Source organism: Sinocyclocheilus grahami, unplaced genomic scaffold (assembly GCF_001515645.1).
Source record: "Sinocyclocheilus grahami isolate Dianchi unplaced genomic scaffold, SAMN03320097.WGS_v1.1 scaffold967.1, whole genome shotgun sequence".
Taxonomy (NCBI): Eukaryota; Metazoa; Chordata; class Actinopteri; order Cypriniformes; family Cyprinidae; genus Sinocyclocheilus; species Sinocyclocheilus grahami.
In genome coordinates this window covers 171,049-181,449 of record NW_015506146.1, presented here as the reverse complement: position 1 = coordinate 181,449, position 10,401 = coordinate 171,049, and the positions used below count along the sequence as shown (strand labels likewise).

Sequence of the window (10,401 nt, the reverse complement as noted above, 5' to 3'; positions counted from 1 at the left end):
ACATTTGGAGTGGTGTCACAATGTGCCTATCACATTCTAAAATGATGACGGTTAGATGTACATTTTACAGACACAGAGCAGTTTGTATGTAGCTGTCACACCCTTCTTGTGTGTTTTACAACTGAGACATACTGTAAGATAAAAATTCTGACTAATCTTGACTGACCTGACTGAGAAATTCAGTGTCACTTTTATTCATTTCAACAAAAAAAGGTCATAATTAAGGCTTGTATTACTAGGTAAAAAATATTTACACTCTAACTTGAGTTTTGTTTATCTGATGAGACAGTCATGCTCCTATTAAGTTCCTTCCTCCCTCCTGAGTCCAGACTGACAGGTCCGACTGCTTCCACTAATGGGTGAAACTATCACAGCAAGGCATCAAGCATTTTCTCTTTAGTCTCTGAGGTTTTTCAGGTTTTGTTTAATGGCAACAAGGCGAAAAATCCAGAAGAAAAGAATTCTAGGTAACATTTACAAAAAGTTTCATTAGTGAACTACTTTAGTTAACATGAACAATATCTCTACAGCATTTATTAATCTTAGAGTTAATTTCAACATTTAATAACGCATGATTAAAATCAAAAGTCGTGCTTTGTTAACATTAGTTAACGCACTGTGAATTAACATGAACTAACAATAAACGATAATGCATTTTCATTAACTAACATTAACAAAGATTAATAAATGCTGAAATAAATGTATTGTTCATTGTTTGTTCATGCTAGTTAATACATTAACTGTTGTAAAGTGTTAACAAATTCTATTCAAATTCAAGCTTTAAGTTTTAGAAGACAAATGAAACCTAGATATAGTCAAACAGACATGTATTTGATTTTTATTCCATTGAAAACTATACTGTCATAAATAATGCACATGACAAAATACTACTCTTAAAACATTCTGAATAAATACTGTACTGAAGCTTGCTATTTCAGCTTCTCAAATTCATTTGCTGTTGTATCCGCAGGCACTCGTGTCAGAATCATCTGCGTCGCGCGGTTCAAATGAAAACCAAGATAAATGCAAAGCAGCAAACTCAAGGTGTGTTTTCGAAAATTGCCAGAAAGTTCATTTCTGTTCAAAACAACTAGTGGGCGCTATTCTGGATGTTTGAAAACAGTAGTGTCGATGCGGTAATCACAGGTATTGCCATTGCTGTCATTCGTTCAGAGGTTATAAAAGCACAGGTGGGTGTTGCTGTAGTTTCCTTCAGAGCTTACGTCACTTTTTAATTGTTGGAATGATTGGCCTGAGTGACTATTACACACGGATTTAGTCTAAAGCAGGTGTGCGCTGCTAATCTCTTCAGGTCTGGCTTGTTTGAGCAGAAATTAGTGTATTGGAAGTGTGACAGCAGGAGGCAGGCTCATTCCAAGGATACACAAAGAGAACTTTCAGCGACTGTAATGCCCTTCTTCAGTTTTTGTATCAGCGTTTCTCCTGTATTGCATGCATACAACGCTGCGGACGCTTAGTCTTCATGTGGCTTTCCTTTGGGTTTCTTTCTGTGTCCCGCCCCGTAATCATGTGACCTGGACTTGCTCACTTTATAAATCCTGAAGACAGAGAAATTAAACACAATTGAGTACTCTCCATATTGTACTCTCAATAAAGAATGGGAAACTACTTTGTAATTGTAGTTTATAAAGCTAAAAGCTACTGATAATTTAAACTACAGTCAGGTTTGTTTGTGTATATATTGTATGCATATATATTATATATATATATATATATACATACATACTTTTTACAAATGTACTTGTCCACTCCTTCATCCAATGCCACATGCACCAATTTTATGTTTTCCCTACCTGCGCTGATAGAGGTAGATGAGGAAGACCACATCATCTCTGAAGCAAGCCAACTGATGGGGTCCAGGAGTGGTTATTATTCAACTGAACACATTGCTGATGAATGTACTCAAGCCCTGAGTAGCAAAAGCAACCCAGCATAGTGACTCTACTCTGATAAAACATTTTTGTACATCTACTGTATTTTGGAAAGGGTCTAAAGTTGTCATTTACTTTATGGACAATGAACTAAATGATCAGTTACCCTACTAAAAATGAGCATCAGTCCTAACGTTAAGATCCTTCTGAAGGATATGCAGAGTAGTAGGTGCTACACACAGCCGGTCTGATGACCTTTCACACAAGTTTTAATAGCCTCGAGGTCTTTCACGCAGAACACCGGTTTGCAGGTTTTTTTTTTGAGAGGCGGAGGAGTGGAATAGAAAAAATAATGTCATGCAAAAAAAAAAAAGCAAAAGATGCAATACGCAAGCTTATCAAAGACGTCTGTCAAGCTCATGTTTACATAGAAAAACAATGGAAAAGCAGTGCAGTGGAATGCAAAAATGTGTTCTGTGTGAAAGGCCACTTAGTTTATATGGACTTTTTATGGGGTCCAGGAGTGGTTATTATTCAACTGAACACATCGCTGATGAATGTACTCAAGCCCTGAGAAGCAAAAGCAACCCAGCATAGTGACTCTACTCTGATAAAACATTTTTGTACATCTACTGTATTTTGGAAAAGGGTCTAAAGTTGTCATTTACTTTATGGACAATGAACTAAAATATCAGTTACCCTACTAAAAATGAGCATCAGTCCTAACGTTAAGATCCTTCTGAAGGATATGCAGAGTAGTAGGTGCTACACACAGCCGGTCTGATGACCTTTCACACAAGTTTTAATAGCCTCGAGGTCTTTCACGCAGAACACCGGTTTGCAGGTTTTTTTTTTGAGAGGCGGAGGAGTGGAATAGAAAAAATAATGTCATGCAAAAAAAAAAAAGCAAAAGATGCAATACGCAAGCTTATCAAAGACGTCTGTCAAGCTCATGTTTACATAGAAAAACAATGGAAAAGCAGTGCAGTGGAATGCAAAAATGTGTTCTGTGTGAAAGGCCACTTAGTTTATATGGACTTTTTGGACTAGGGAGAAAGTTGTGAGTTCCTGAACGTTTTAGTATTTTCATAAAAATAACTCTTTTGTTCAAAAGGTTCAAGGAAAACTAATTTCTCATTAAACTACAATGTACCTTATACATAAAGATGGACACCTGCAGATGAGCCACTGATTTTAACTGTGGAGAAAAGCAAAAGACACACTCAAGGAACATTCAGAATAAACAGTACAGGTAAAAGACAACTGTAGTTGAACTGTATTTTACGACTGGTCTATAAACAAACCTTATAATTGATCAAAACTGCGGAACCATCGACAGAAATCCAAATGCATAAACACCTTGAACACCAAAAGAATAGGAACTATTATTTTCCCTTCTTTCGTACAGTAAGTAATAAAGTGTGCATTGAGAACTCAATAATTATTTAATACTTTTTATTATTAAAGCTCTTACAACTAATAAGGCCATTGGTTATCCAAGAGTATCAACTATTGAGAGTAGGCAACTAATGAAACATAAATATATTTATATATATTTACAGTGGCGCTAAAAGTTTGTGGACCTTTTTTCTGAATTTGTTATCAGTATGAATGGGCCAAAATTCTTCCATGCTGATATATAGAACTAATTCACAGTTTAGTTGCTTTTATTGCTGCTCAAGGGTGTTACAACAGATAACAGCAAAGATATTCACAAGCTGGATTATTTTGCTTAATATATGAGTAAATATTTGCTATATTTTTGAGTTATTAGTTTAGCTGGACTTGTATTTGTCTAGTTACAGGTAGATCCAGTCTCAATGTAGGTCAAACTTACAGAAAATTCTTAAGGGTTCACAAACTTTCCAAATCCACAGTATTTCAAATAAAAAAATTAATGCATAATGTATTTATAGTTCATTAGCGGATAATGTTACCTTTTATTTTGGAGATATAAGTATATGGCCCCACTGATACACAACGGATACATCAGATATAACAAGAACTTCATGGCCTGTACAAGTAAAAAGGAAGTCCACGTGAAACTACTTAAAGGGGTCATTGGATGACCATTTTCCACAAATTGATATGATTCTTTAGTGTCTTAATGAAAAGTCTGTAACATAGTTAGGTTAAAGTTTCTCAATGGTAGTATAAAACAACACCCTTTTACCCTGTCAAAAACAGCTCTTTTCAGAGCAAGCCGTTTTGTAGCATTTTCCTTTAAATGTTAATGAGCTCTGCTGACCCCGCCCCTCTCTTCCGAGCTGCTCTCTGAGGGACTGTTTACTTTAGCCGCATTCATCGTGAAACTTGCTAATTAGCACATTATTAGGAAAGGCGATTTGCAAAGATTCATTAAAAAACCTTATACTCACTTCTTCTGTAGGTGAAGCTGGATCACGAATGATTCGCACGAACATAGACGCATTTAGGTAGATGGGGGGGGGGGACGCTGTGAAGAAACAACGTAATCCACTGCGTCTTCAGCGGCTCAGATGTCGGGAGTAAATGATGACTGCTATGTTCATTATTACATCCAACAACAGAACACAACAAATCAATCACTTAGGAGTCATTCTTGTCTACATCTGCTCCGGCGGTGAAACAATGGCGGACTGATGACAGCTCACTCAGGGCGGGTCTAAGGTAAGACGCCAGTCCAGTCTGTGCTGAAACGCTACTGTCAATCAAACTGTCGTGGGAGGGGCCTGTTTTTGTGACGTCACACAGACAGGCATCTGAGATCGGCTCGATTTGAGAAAGGGGGAAATATTTTAGTAGATAAAACAAAAACACCGGTTGGATTTTTATCATTATATGGTGGTTGTGTACACACACTGCCAACACACATTTCAGTTCAAACAACTTGTAAAAGTGCATGTAGCATCCGATGACCCCTTTAAACTGTTTGATTCAATGGAAAATACATATTTCCAGGCAAAACAACAGTGTCATAGAATGAGATGATTAATTCTACAGGAACTCTCAAGGAAACAGGGGTTATAAGAAACAAAATAGCTCAATGAGCAAAATGAAATGGTTTAAAAAAGAATGTGCTCATACCTTTGAATCATAGTCTTCCGTTGCTCACTCAAAATCATCCATTCTTTCATCCTTCAAGAAAACACCTCAGAATGAGTAAGACGTGTAGCATATTCATCAAAAAGGCCATACTGTGCTTACTGAGTTTAAGTAATAAACACTTACATGAAATTTGGGTGAAAGTGCCAAGACCTTTTTCACTTTCCATAACTACAAATTCAATAATAGTAGAGGAGGATTCATATTCAGTTAAATTGGTTCTAACAGAAATAAATGCCAGCAGTCCAAAATGAGCACATTTAATCTATTTTTATACTTAAATTAGAGCTGAGATCCAAAGTGGGAAGTAGAATCAGCCAGCTGGATTGTTCTTCTCGTAGATGGAGGAATATTACAATGCTGCTGAAACATCTCCACACAACTGCAGAGACAGAGAAACACAATTTTATAGCCACTTTTTTTTCCCCGTCTGTGGCAAATTAATCGTGATTTAGTACCTGATCTTCTAGAAATGCCAGCTAAACTCTTCTTTTCTCACCAAAACTGTATGTCATTCTTGAAGGCAACGATTTCAAATGAGAGCTGTGAAACAGAATATTGCATTATATATAAACACACACACATAATAAACAGATTAAGTACATGAAATAAGTATTTATAAAGCATTTTACATGAAATGCAGGCACTAAAACAGACAAAGCCAAGACATGCAGCCCACTCTCAACAAACATGGCTTTAATTTCATCAAGATTTTGCTCCGAAAATCCTGCAAGAAAAAAAAATATATATTAATACTGAATTAAACATTTGAAAGAATATTTTTACTGGATTATTTCTGTATATGATGCATATGTAAGGCATTGTATGTGACTTACCAAAATGTTTGAGTGAGTATATGACAGCTTGTATGTGGATCCATATTCTGAACTTGCGTAAGGTAATGGTGTCATATGATATTGTCAGAGGGACTGCTTTTGTGGGGCTGTTCATCTCCTGTGCAATTTAATATGTAAAAGTGCATTCAAAAAGCTAAACTCAAAACTGTAATTTTATGCATTTTAAAAGTTTTTACATACAATTAAGTAATTTAATCTGCTTCTTAGTTCATCAACCAGTAGCAGTGGCAGATAAAATGTCTTTTTTTCTTTTTTTCCATCTTCAACTCTGAGAAAATAAAATGAAAGTGAAACAAAAAGTGTTGGAAGTCTAGATAAGATATTAGACACGGATTATCTATGTTTCAGAAAATGACTCACATTTTCATATAGCGGCGAAGGTCGCTGGGCACCGTGGCACTGTTGAAGGTGAAATCCTCATTCATTACATTCAAGGTAAGCCGGGATCTCCAGTAAGAAACAATCTGCTGCTCTTCTGGTGCCTTTACACAGGAAAATATCCACATTTATTCGCATCTATCTCAATGCATTTGCATGAGCTGATTTGGAGTAGAGAACATTTTCATTTAATATGTTCATGGAGTGATGATGAAGTAAGGTAATATTACTATGTTGTACAAATAAGTGATTTAAAGCTTTTAGATGATGCTCTTATCCAGGGCAACTTAAAAAAATGCTTTAGTTTTAATCAAAAATAGCACGGTCAACATCTCCTGAAAAAGATATGCTAACCAAATCTACCCTTGTGAAAAATAAGTGCACTTGATGTACTGAAAGTGCAGTTTTAGTGTACTTCAAATCATAAAATATAGATATAAAATATAAGTACACTTTCATGACAATGTTTCCTAACGCACTTATGTTTACTTTTAAAAAATGCACTTTGTAATAAGTTTTAATTTACAGTAAATTTGAAATCATTATGTTTTATTAAAATTTTGTTTGATATGCGTGAAAGAATTACACTTTTTGGTGTGCTGACATACTAAAGCAAAGTACTTGCTTTTAATTAAACTGTGTCTTATTCACTATTATATGGAGCCCCGCACATGGCATGCAGGAAAAAAAATAGCAGGCTAAATCGTGTGCACGATTTACTATTTCGTTCCCTCGATTTATAAATTGTGCGCACGATTTACTAATTCGTTCCCTCGATTTATAAATTATGCGCACCATTTACTATTTCGTTCCCTCGATTTATAAATTGTGCGCACGATTTACTAATTCGTTCCCTCGATTTATAAATTGTGCGCACGATTTACTAATTAATTCCTTCGATTTATAAATTGTGCACACGATTTACTAATTAATTCCTTCGATTTATAAATTGTGCGCACGATTTACTAATTTGTTCCCTCGATTTGCTAAATCGTGCACACGATTTATAAATCGAGAGAATGAATTAGTAAATTGTGCACATGATTAACAAATCGAGGAAACAATTAGCAAATCAAGGGAATGAAATTGTAATCGTGTGCACGTTTTAGTACATCGAGGGAACGAATTAGTAAATCGTGTGCACGATTTATTTATTTTTTCTTGCATGTCATGAGCGTGGCTCCGTACTATTACCTTTAAAGGGGTCATATGATGCTGCTAAAAAGAATATTATTTTGTGTATTTGGTGTAATGAAATGTGTTTATGCGGTTTAAAGTTAAAAAAACACATTATTTTCCACATACTGTACATTATTGTTTCTCCTCTATGCCCCGCCTTTTTGAAACGCGTCGATTTTTACAAAGCTCATCGGTCTGAAAAAGCGAGGTGTGCTCTGATTGGCCAGCTATCCAGTGCGTTGTGATTAGACATTCAATGCTATCTGAGGAAGATAGTCACATACTACAAAACTGGTCAAAACCACATTAAAGATGCTTTTCATATTAAAACCCATTAATTAAAATTTAATCACAACAAAGTATACTAGATGAATTAGACATTCAATGCTATCTGAGGAAGATATTCACATACTACAAAACTGGTCAAAACCACATTAAAGATGCTTTTCAATTTCGTCAGTTTTCACCAGGTGGTTCTGAGCCACAAATACTTAAGCACGTAAATATAGCCTATGTAATATATTTAAATGTACTGAAATTACAACTTCATCATTACAAATGTGTAAGTGTGCAAATACTGTATATTTAAATCCAAGTTTCAATTGAAATGGCATTAAAGTACATTTTATTTTACCATAAATGCTTGTCAGTACATACTTTAATGAGACATAAAAAAATTCAAAAAATTATGAAATTTAAGTATAAAGATGTACTTATTTTCTTGAATGCCCCAAATGTTGTTCCAACGAGTCAAAAACAGTAGTCTGAACAAAGAATTTCATATTCCTTAAATGTTAATTTCTTTGCTTTGAAAGGATGATTGTTATCCTCTTTACAAACACAGCATGGCTCACTTAAAGGGGTCATATGATGCGATTTCAAAGGAGGGGGCTTTGTTGAAAATGACACGTTTGAGAGAGGCGGGGCATAGAGGACCTACAATAATTTACAGTATTTGAAAAATGTGTTTTTTTAACATTAAAGCATGTCAACATATTCTGTTACACCAAATAATGATCTTTAAAATAGCATCATATGACCCCTTTAAAGGCACAATATGTAATTTTCGCCGCTAGATGGTGAGTATTCAAAATAAACAAATAGGAATCATGGGAGTTGTAGTCTTCATCCCCACAGCCGATGCAATCCGACGGGACTCGGGCAGAAATCATGTTCATGGATGAGCTAATGATTTATTAACGTAGTAGAATGAAGCAGGGTGAGGCTGAAAGCCGTCGAAGCGAAACGAGGCCGCTGAACGAGCGTGACACACGGCTCGAAAGCAGCGGAGCTTTTATTACGCCACAGTCGACTGCTTCCGCTCCTTCCGGTCGTGCGTATGTGGAAAAAAAAAAAGCAGCGCTGTTTTATCATACTAGATACATTTGAAAGTTCTGTTATAATGCTACTCTGTGCGGTCGTCACCGGTCTATTAAAACACACAACATATTAAAGCGTCTTTGGTGTTTCCATGTTTTCGAGGAAATCGTATGACGTATTTGGCAGGCGACACAATGACACTATAGACACGGTCCGTGTCACTAGTTAAAATTGCTTATTTCGCTGGATTTAAACATTCTTTGAAACATTTGGGATAATGTACGAGGAAATTGTATGACGTATTTGGCAGGCGACACAATAGACACGGTCCGTGTCACTAGTTAAAATTGCTTATTTCTCTGGATTTAAACATTCTTCGAAACATTTGGGACAATGTAAGTACACAAGTCAGCAAAATATATAACACTGTTATAGTGGTTTTTGGATATTTTATTAAAAAAAACTTACATATTGTTCCTTTAACATATTAAGTGTCCTATGACTATATAGTATGACTAGGCTATCATATCAAGAAATTCATTTATTGAGTTAATAAAAAAAAGTTTACTGAAATCTTTTGTTTTCTTCATGAATATATTGGCTGAACGAGGCATTTTGCATTTAGTGAACAAACAAATTAAAATCGACAAAACATTAGTTTTACTTAGTACAATTTTTTAAACATGAGTTGAGAGAACTTAAAGGGATAGTTCACCTAAAAATGAAAATTCTGTCATCATTTACTCGCCCTCATGTCGTTCCAAACCTGTATGAGTTGCTTTCTTATGTTGAACACAAAAGAAGATATTTTGAAGATTGCTGGTAATCAAACAGTTGGTGGTTGCCATTGACTTCATAGTAGGAAAAAAATATTATGGAAGTCAATGGCAACCATGCACCAACTGTTTGATTACCAGCAATCTTCAAAATATCTTCTTTTTTGAGACCCATTTTTGGGTTTAGAATAACACGACGGGAACATCTTAACGCCACGCCAAGTTCGTTTTTGTAAGTGGACAAACACAGAGCAAAAGCTTTTAGCGTTACCCCGAGCTGGCAAGCACAGCATCACTTGCCTCATTCATTCATTCATTCATTCATTGTGCGCTCGCGGATGGGAAATGATGCAGTGCCTTTATTCCAGGCGCCGTAAAAGCATCGGTGCAGCAGCGAGTTGATGTTTCAGTGAATGACAGGAGGCCTAAAACCTTCAGGGCACAAAGACTGGAGCGGAGACATTAATTTACATATAATTTCTCAAATATGCAACCGTAAAACCAGATGTACAAGCCGCATCTCAGAATACAAGATCTGTGGGCAGGTTTGAGTGGGATGTAGACGGAGAGCGCCACCCTGCGGCCGCAATGACAATCTGCGCTTGAGAGATTTTATGCTCAAGAGCACAGTGGTAGTAACATATAACATTCTTGAGTCTGTTGTAGGAACCTTTCATTTTTTTATGATGACAAAGTGTTATACTTTGTTAACTATTGTAATGCTATTAGCTTTTGTGATGTCTGTATGTCCCCCCTCTTCTTTTCTTTTTTTCCCTTAATGTCAATTATTGTTGTGTTATTTTATGATAGATAGACAGACAGACAGACAGACAGACAAAGAGATAGATAGATAGATAGATAGATAGATAGATAGATAGACAGACAGACAGATAGACAGAGACAGACAGACAGACA

General features: G+C 35.9%; 1 pseudogene; it reads right to left on the bottom strand.

Moving 5' to 3' along the window:
- Positions 1 to 5,236: 5,236 nt before the first annotated feature.
- Positions 5,237 to 6,339, bottom strand: LOC107564866 (cleft lip and palate transmembrane protein 1-like protein; annotated as a pseudogene).
- Positions 6,340 to 10,401: the final 4,062 nt, after the last annotated feature.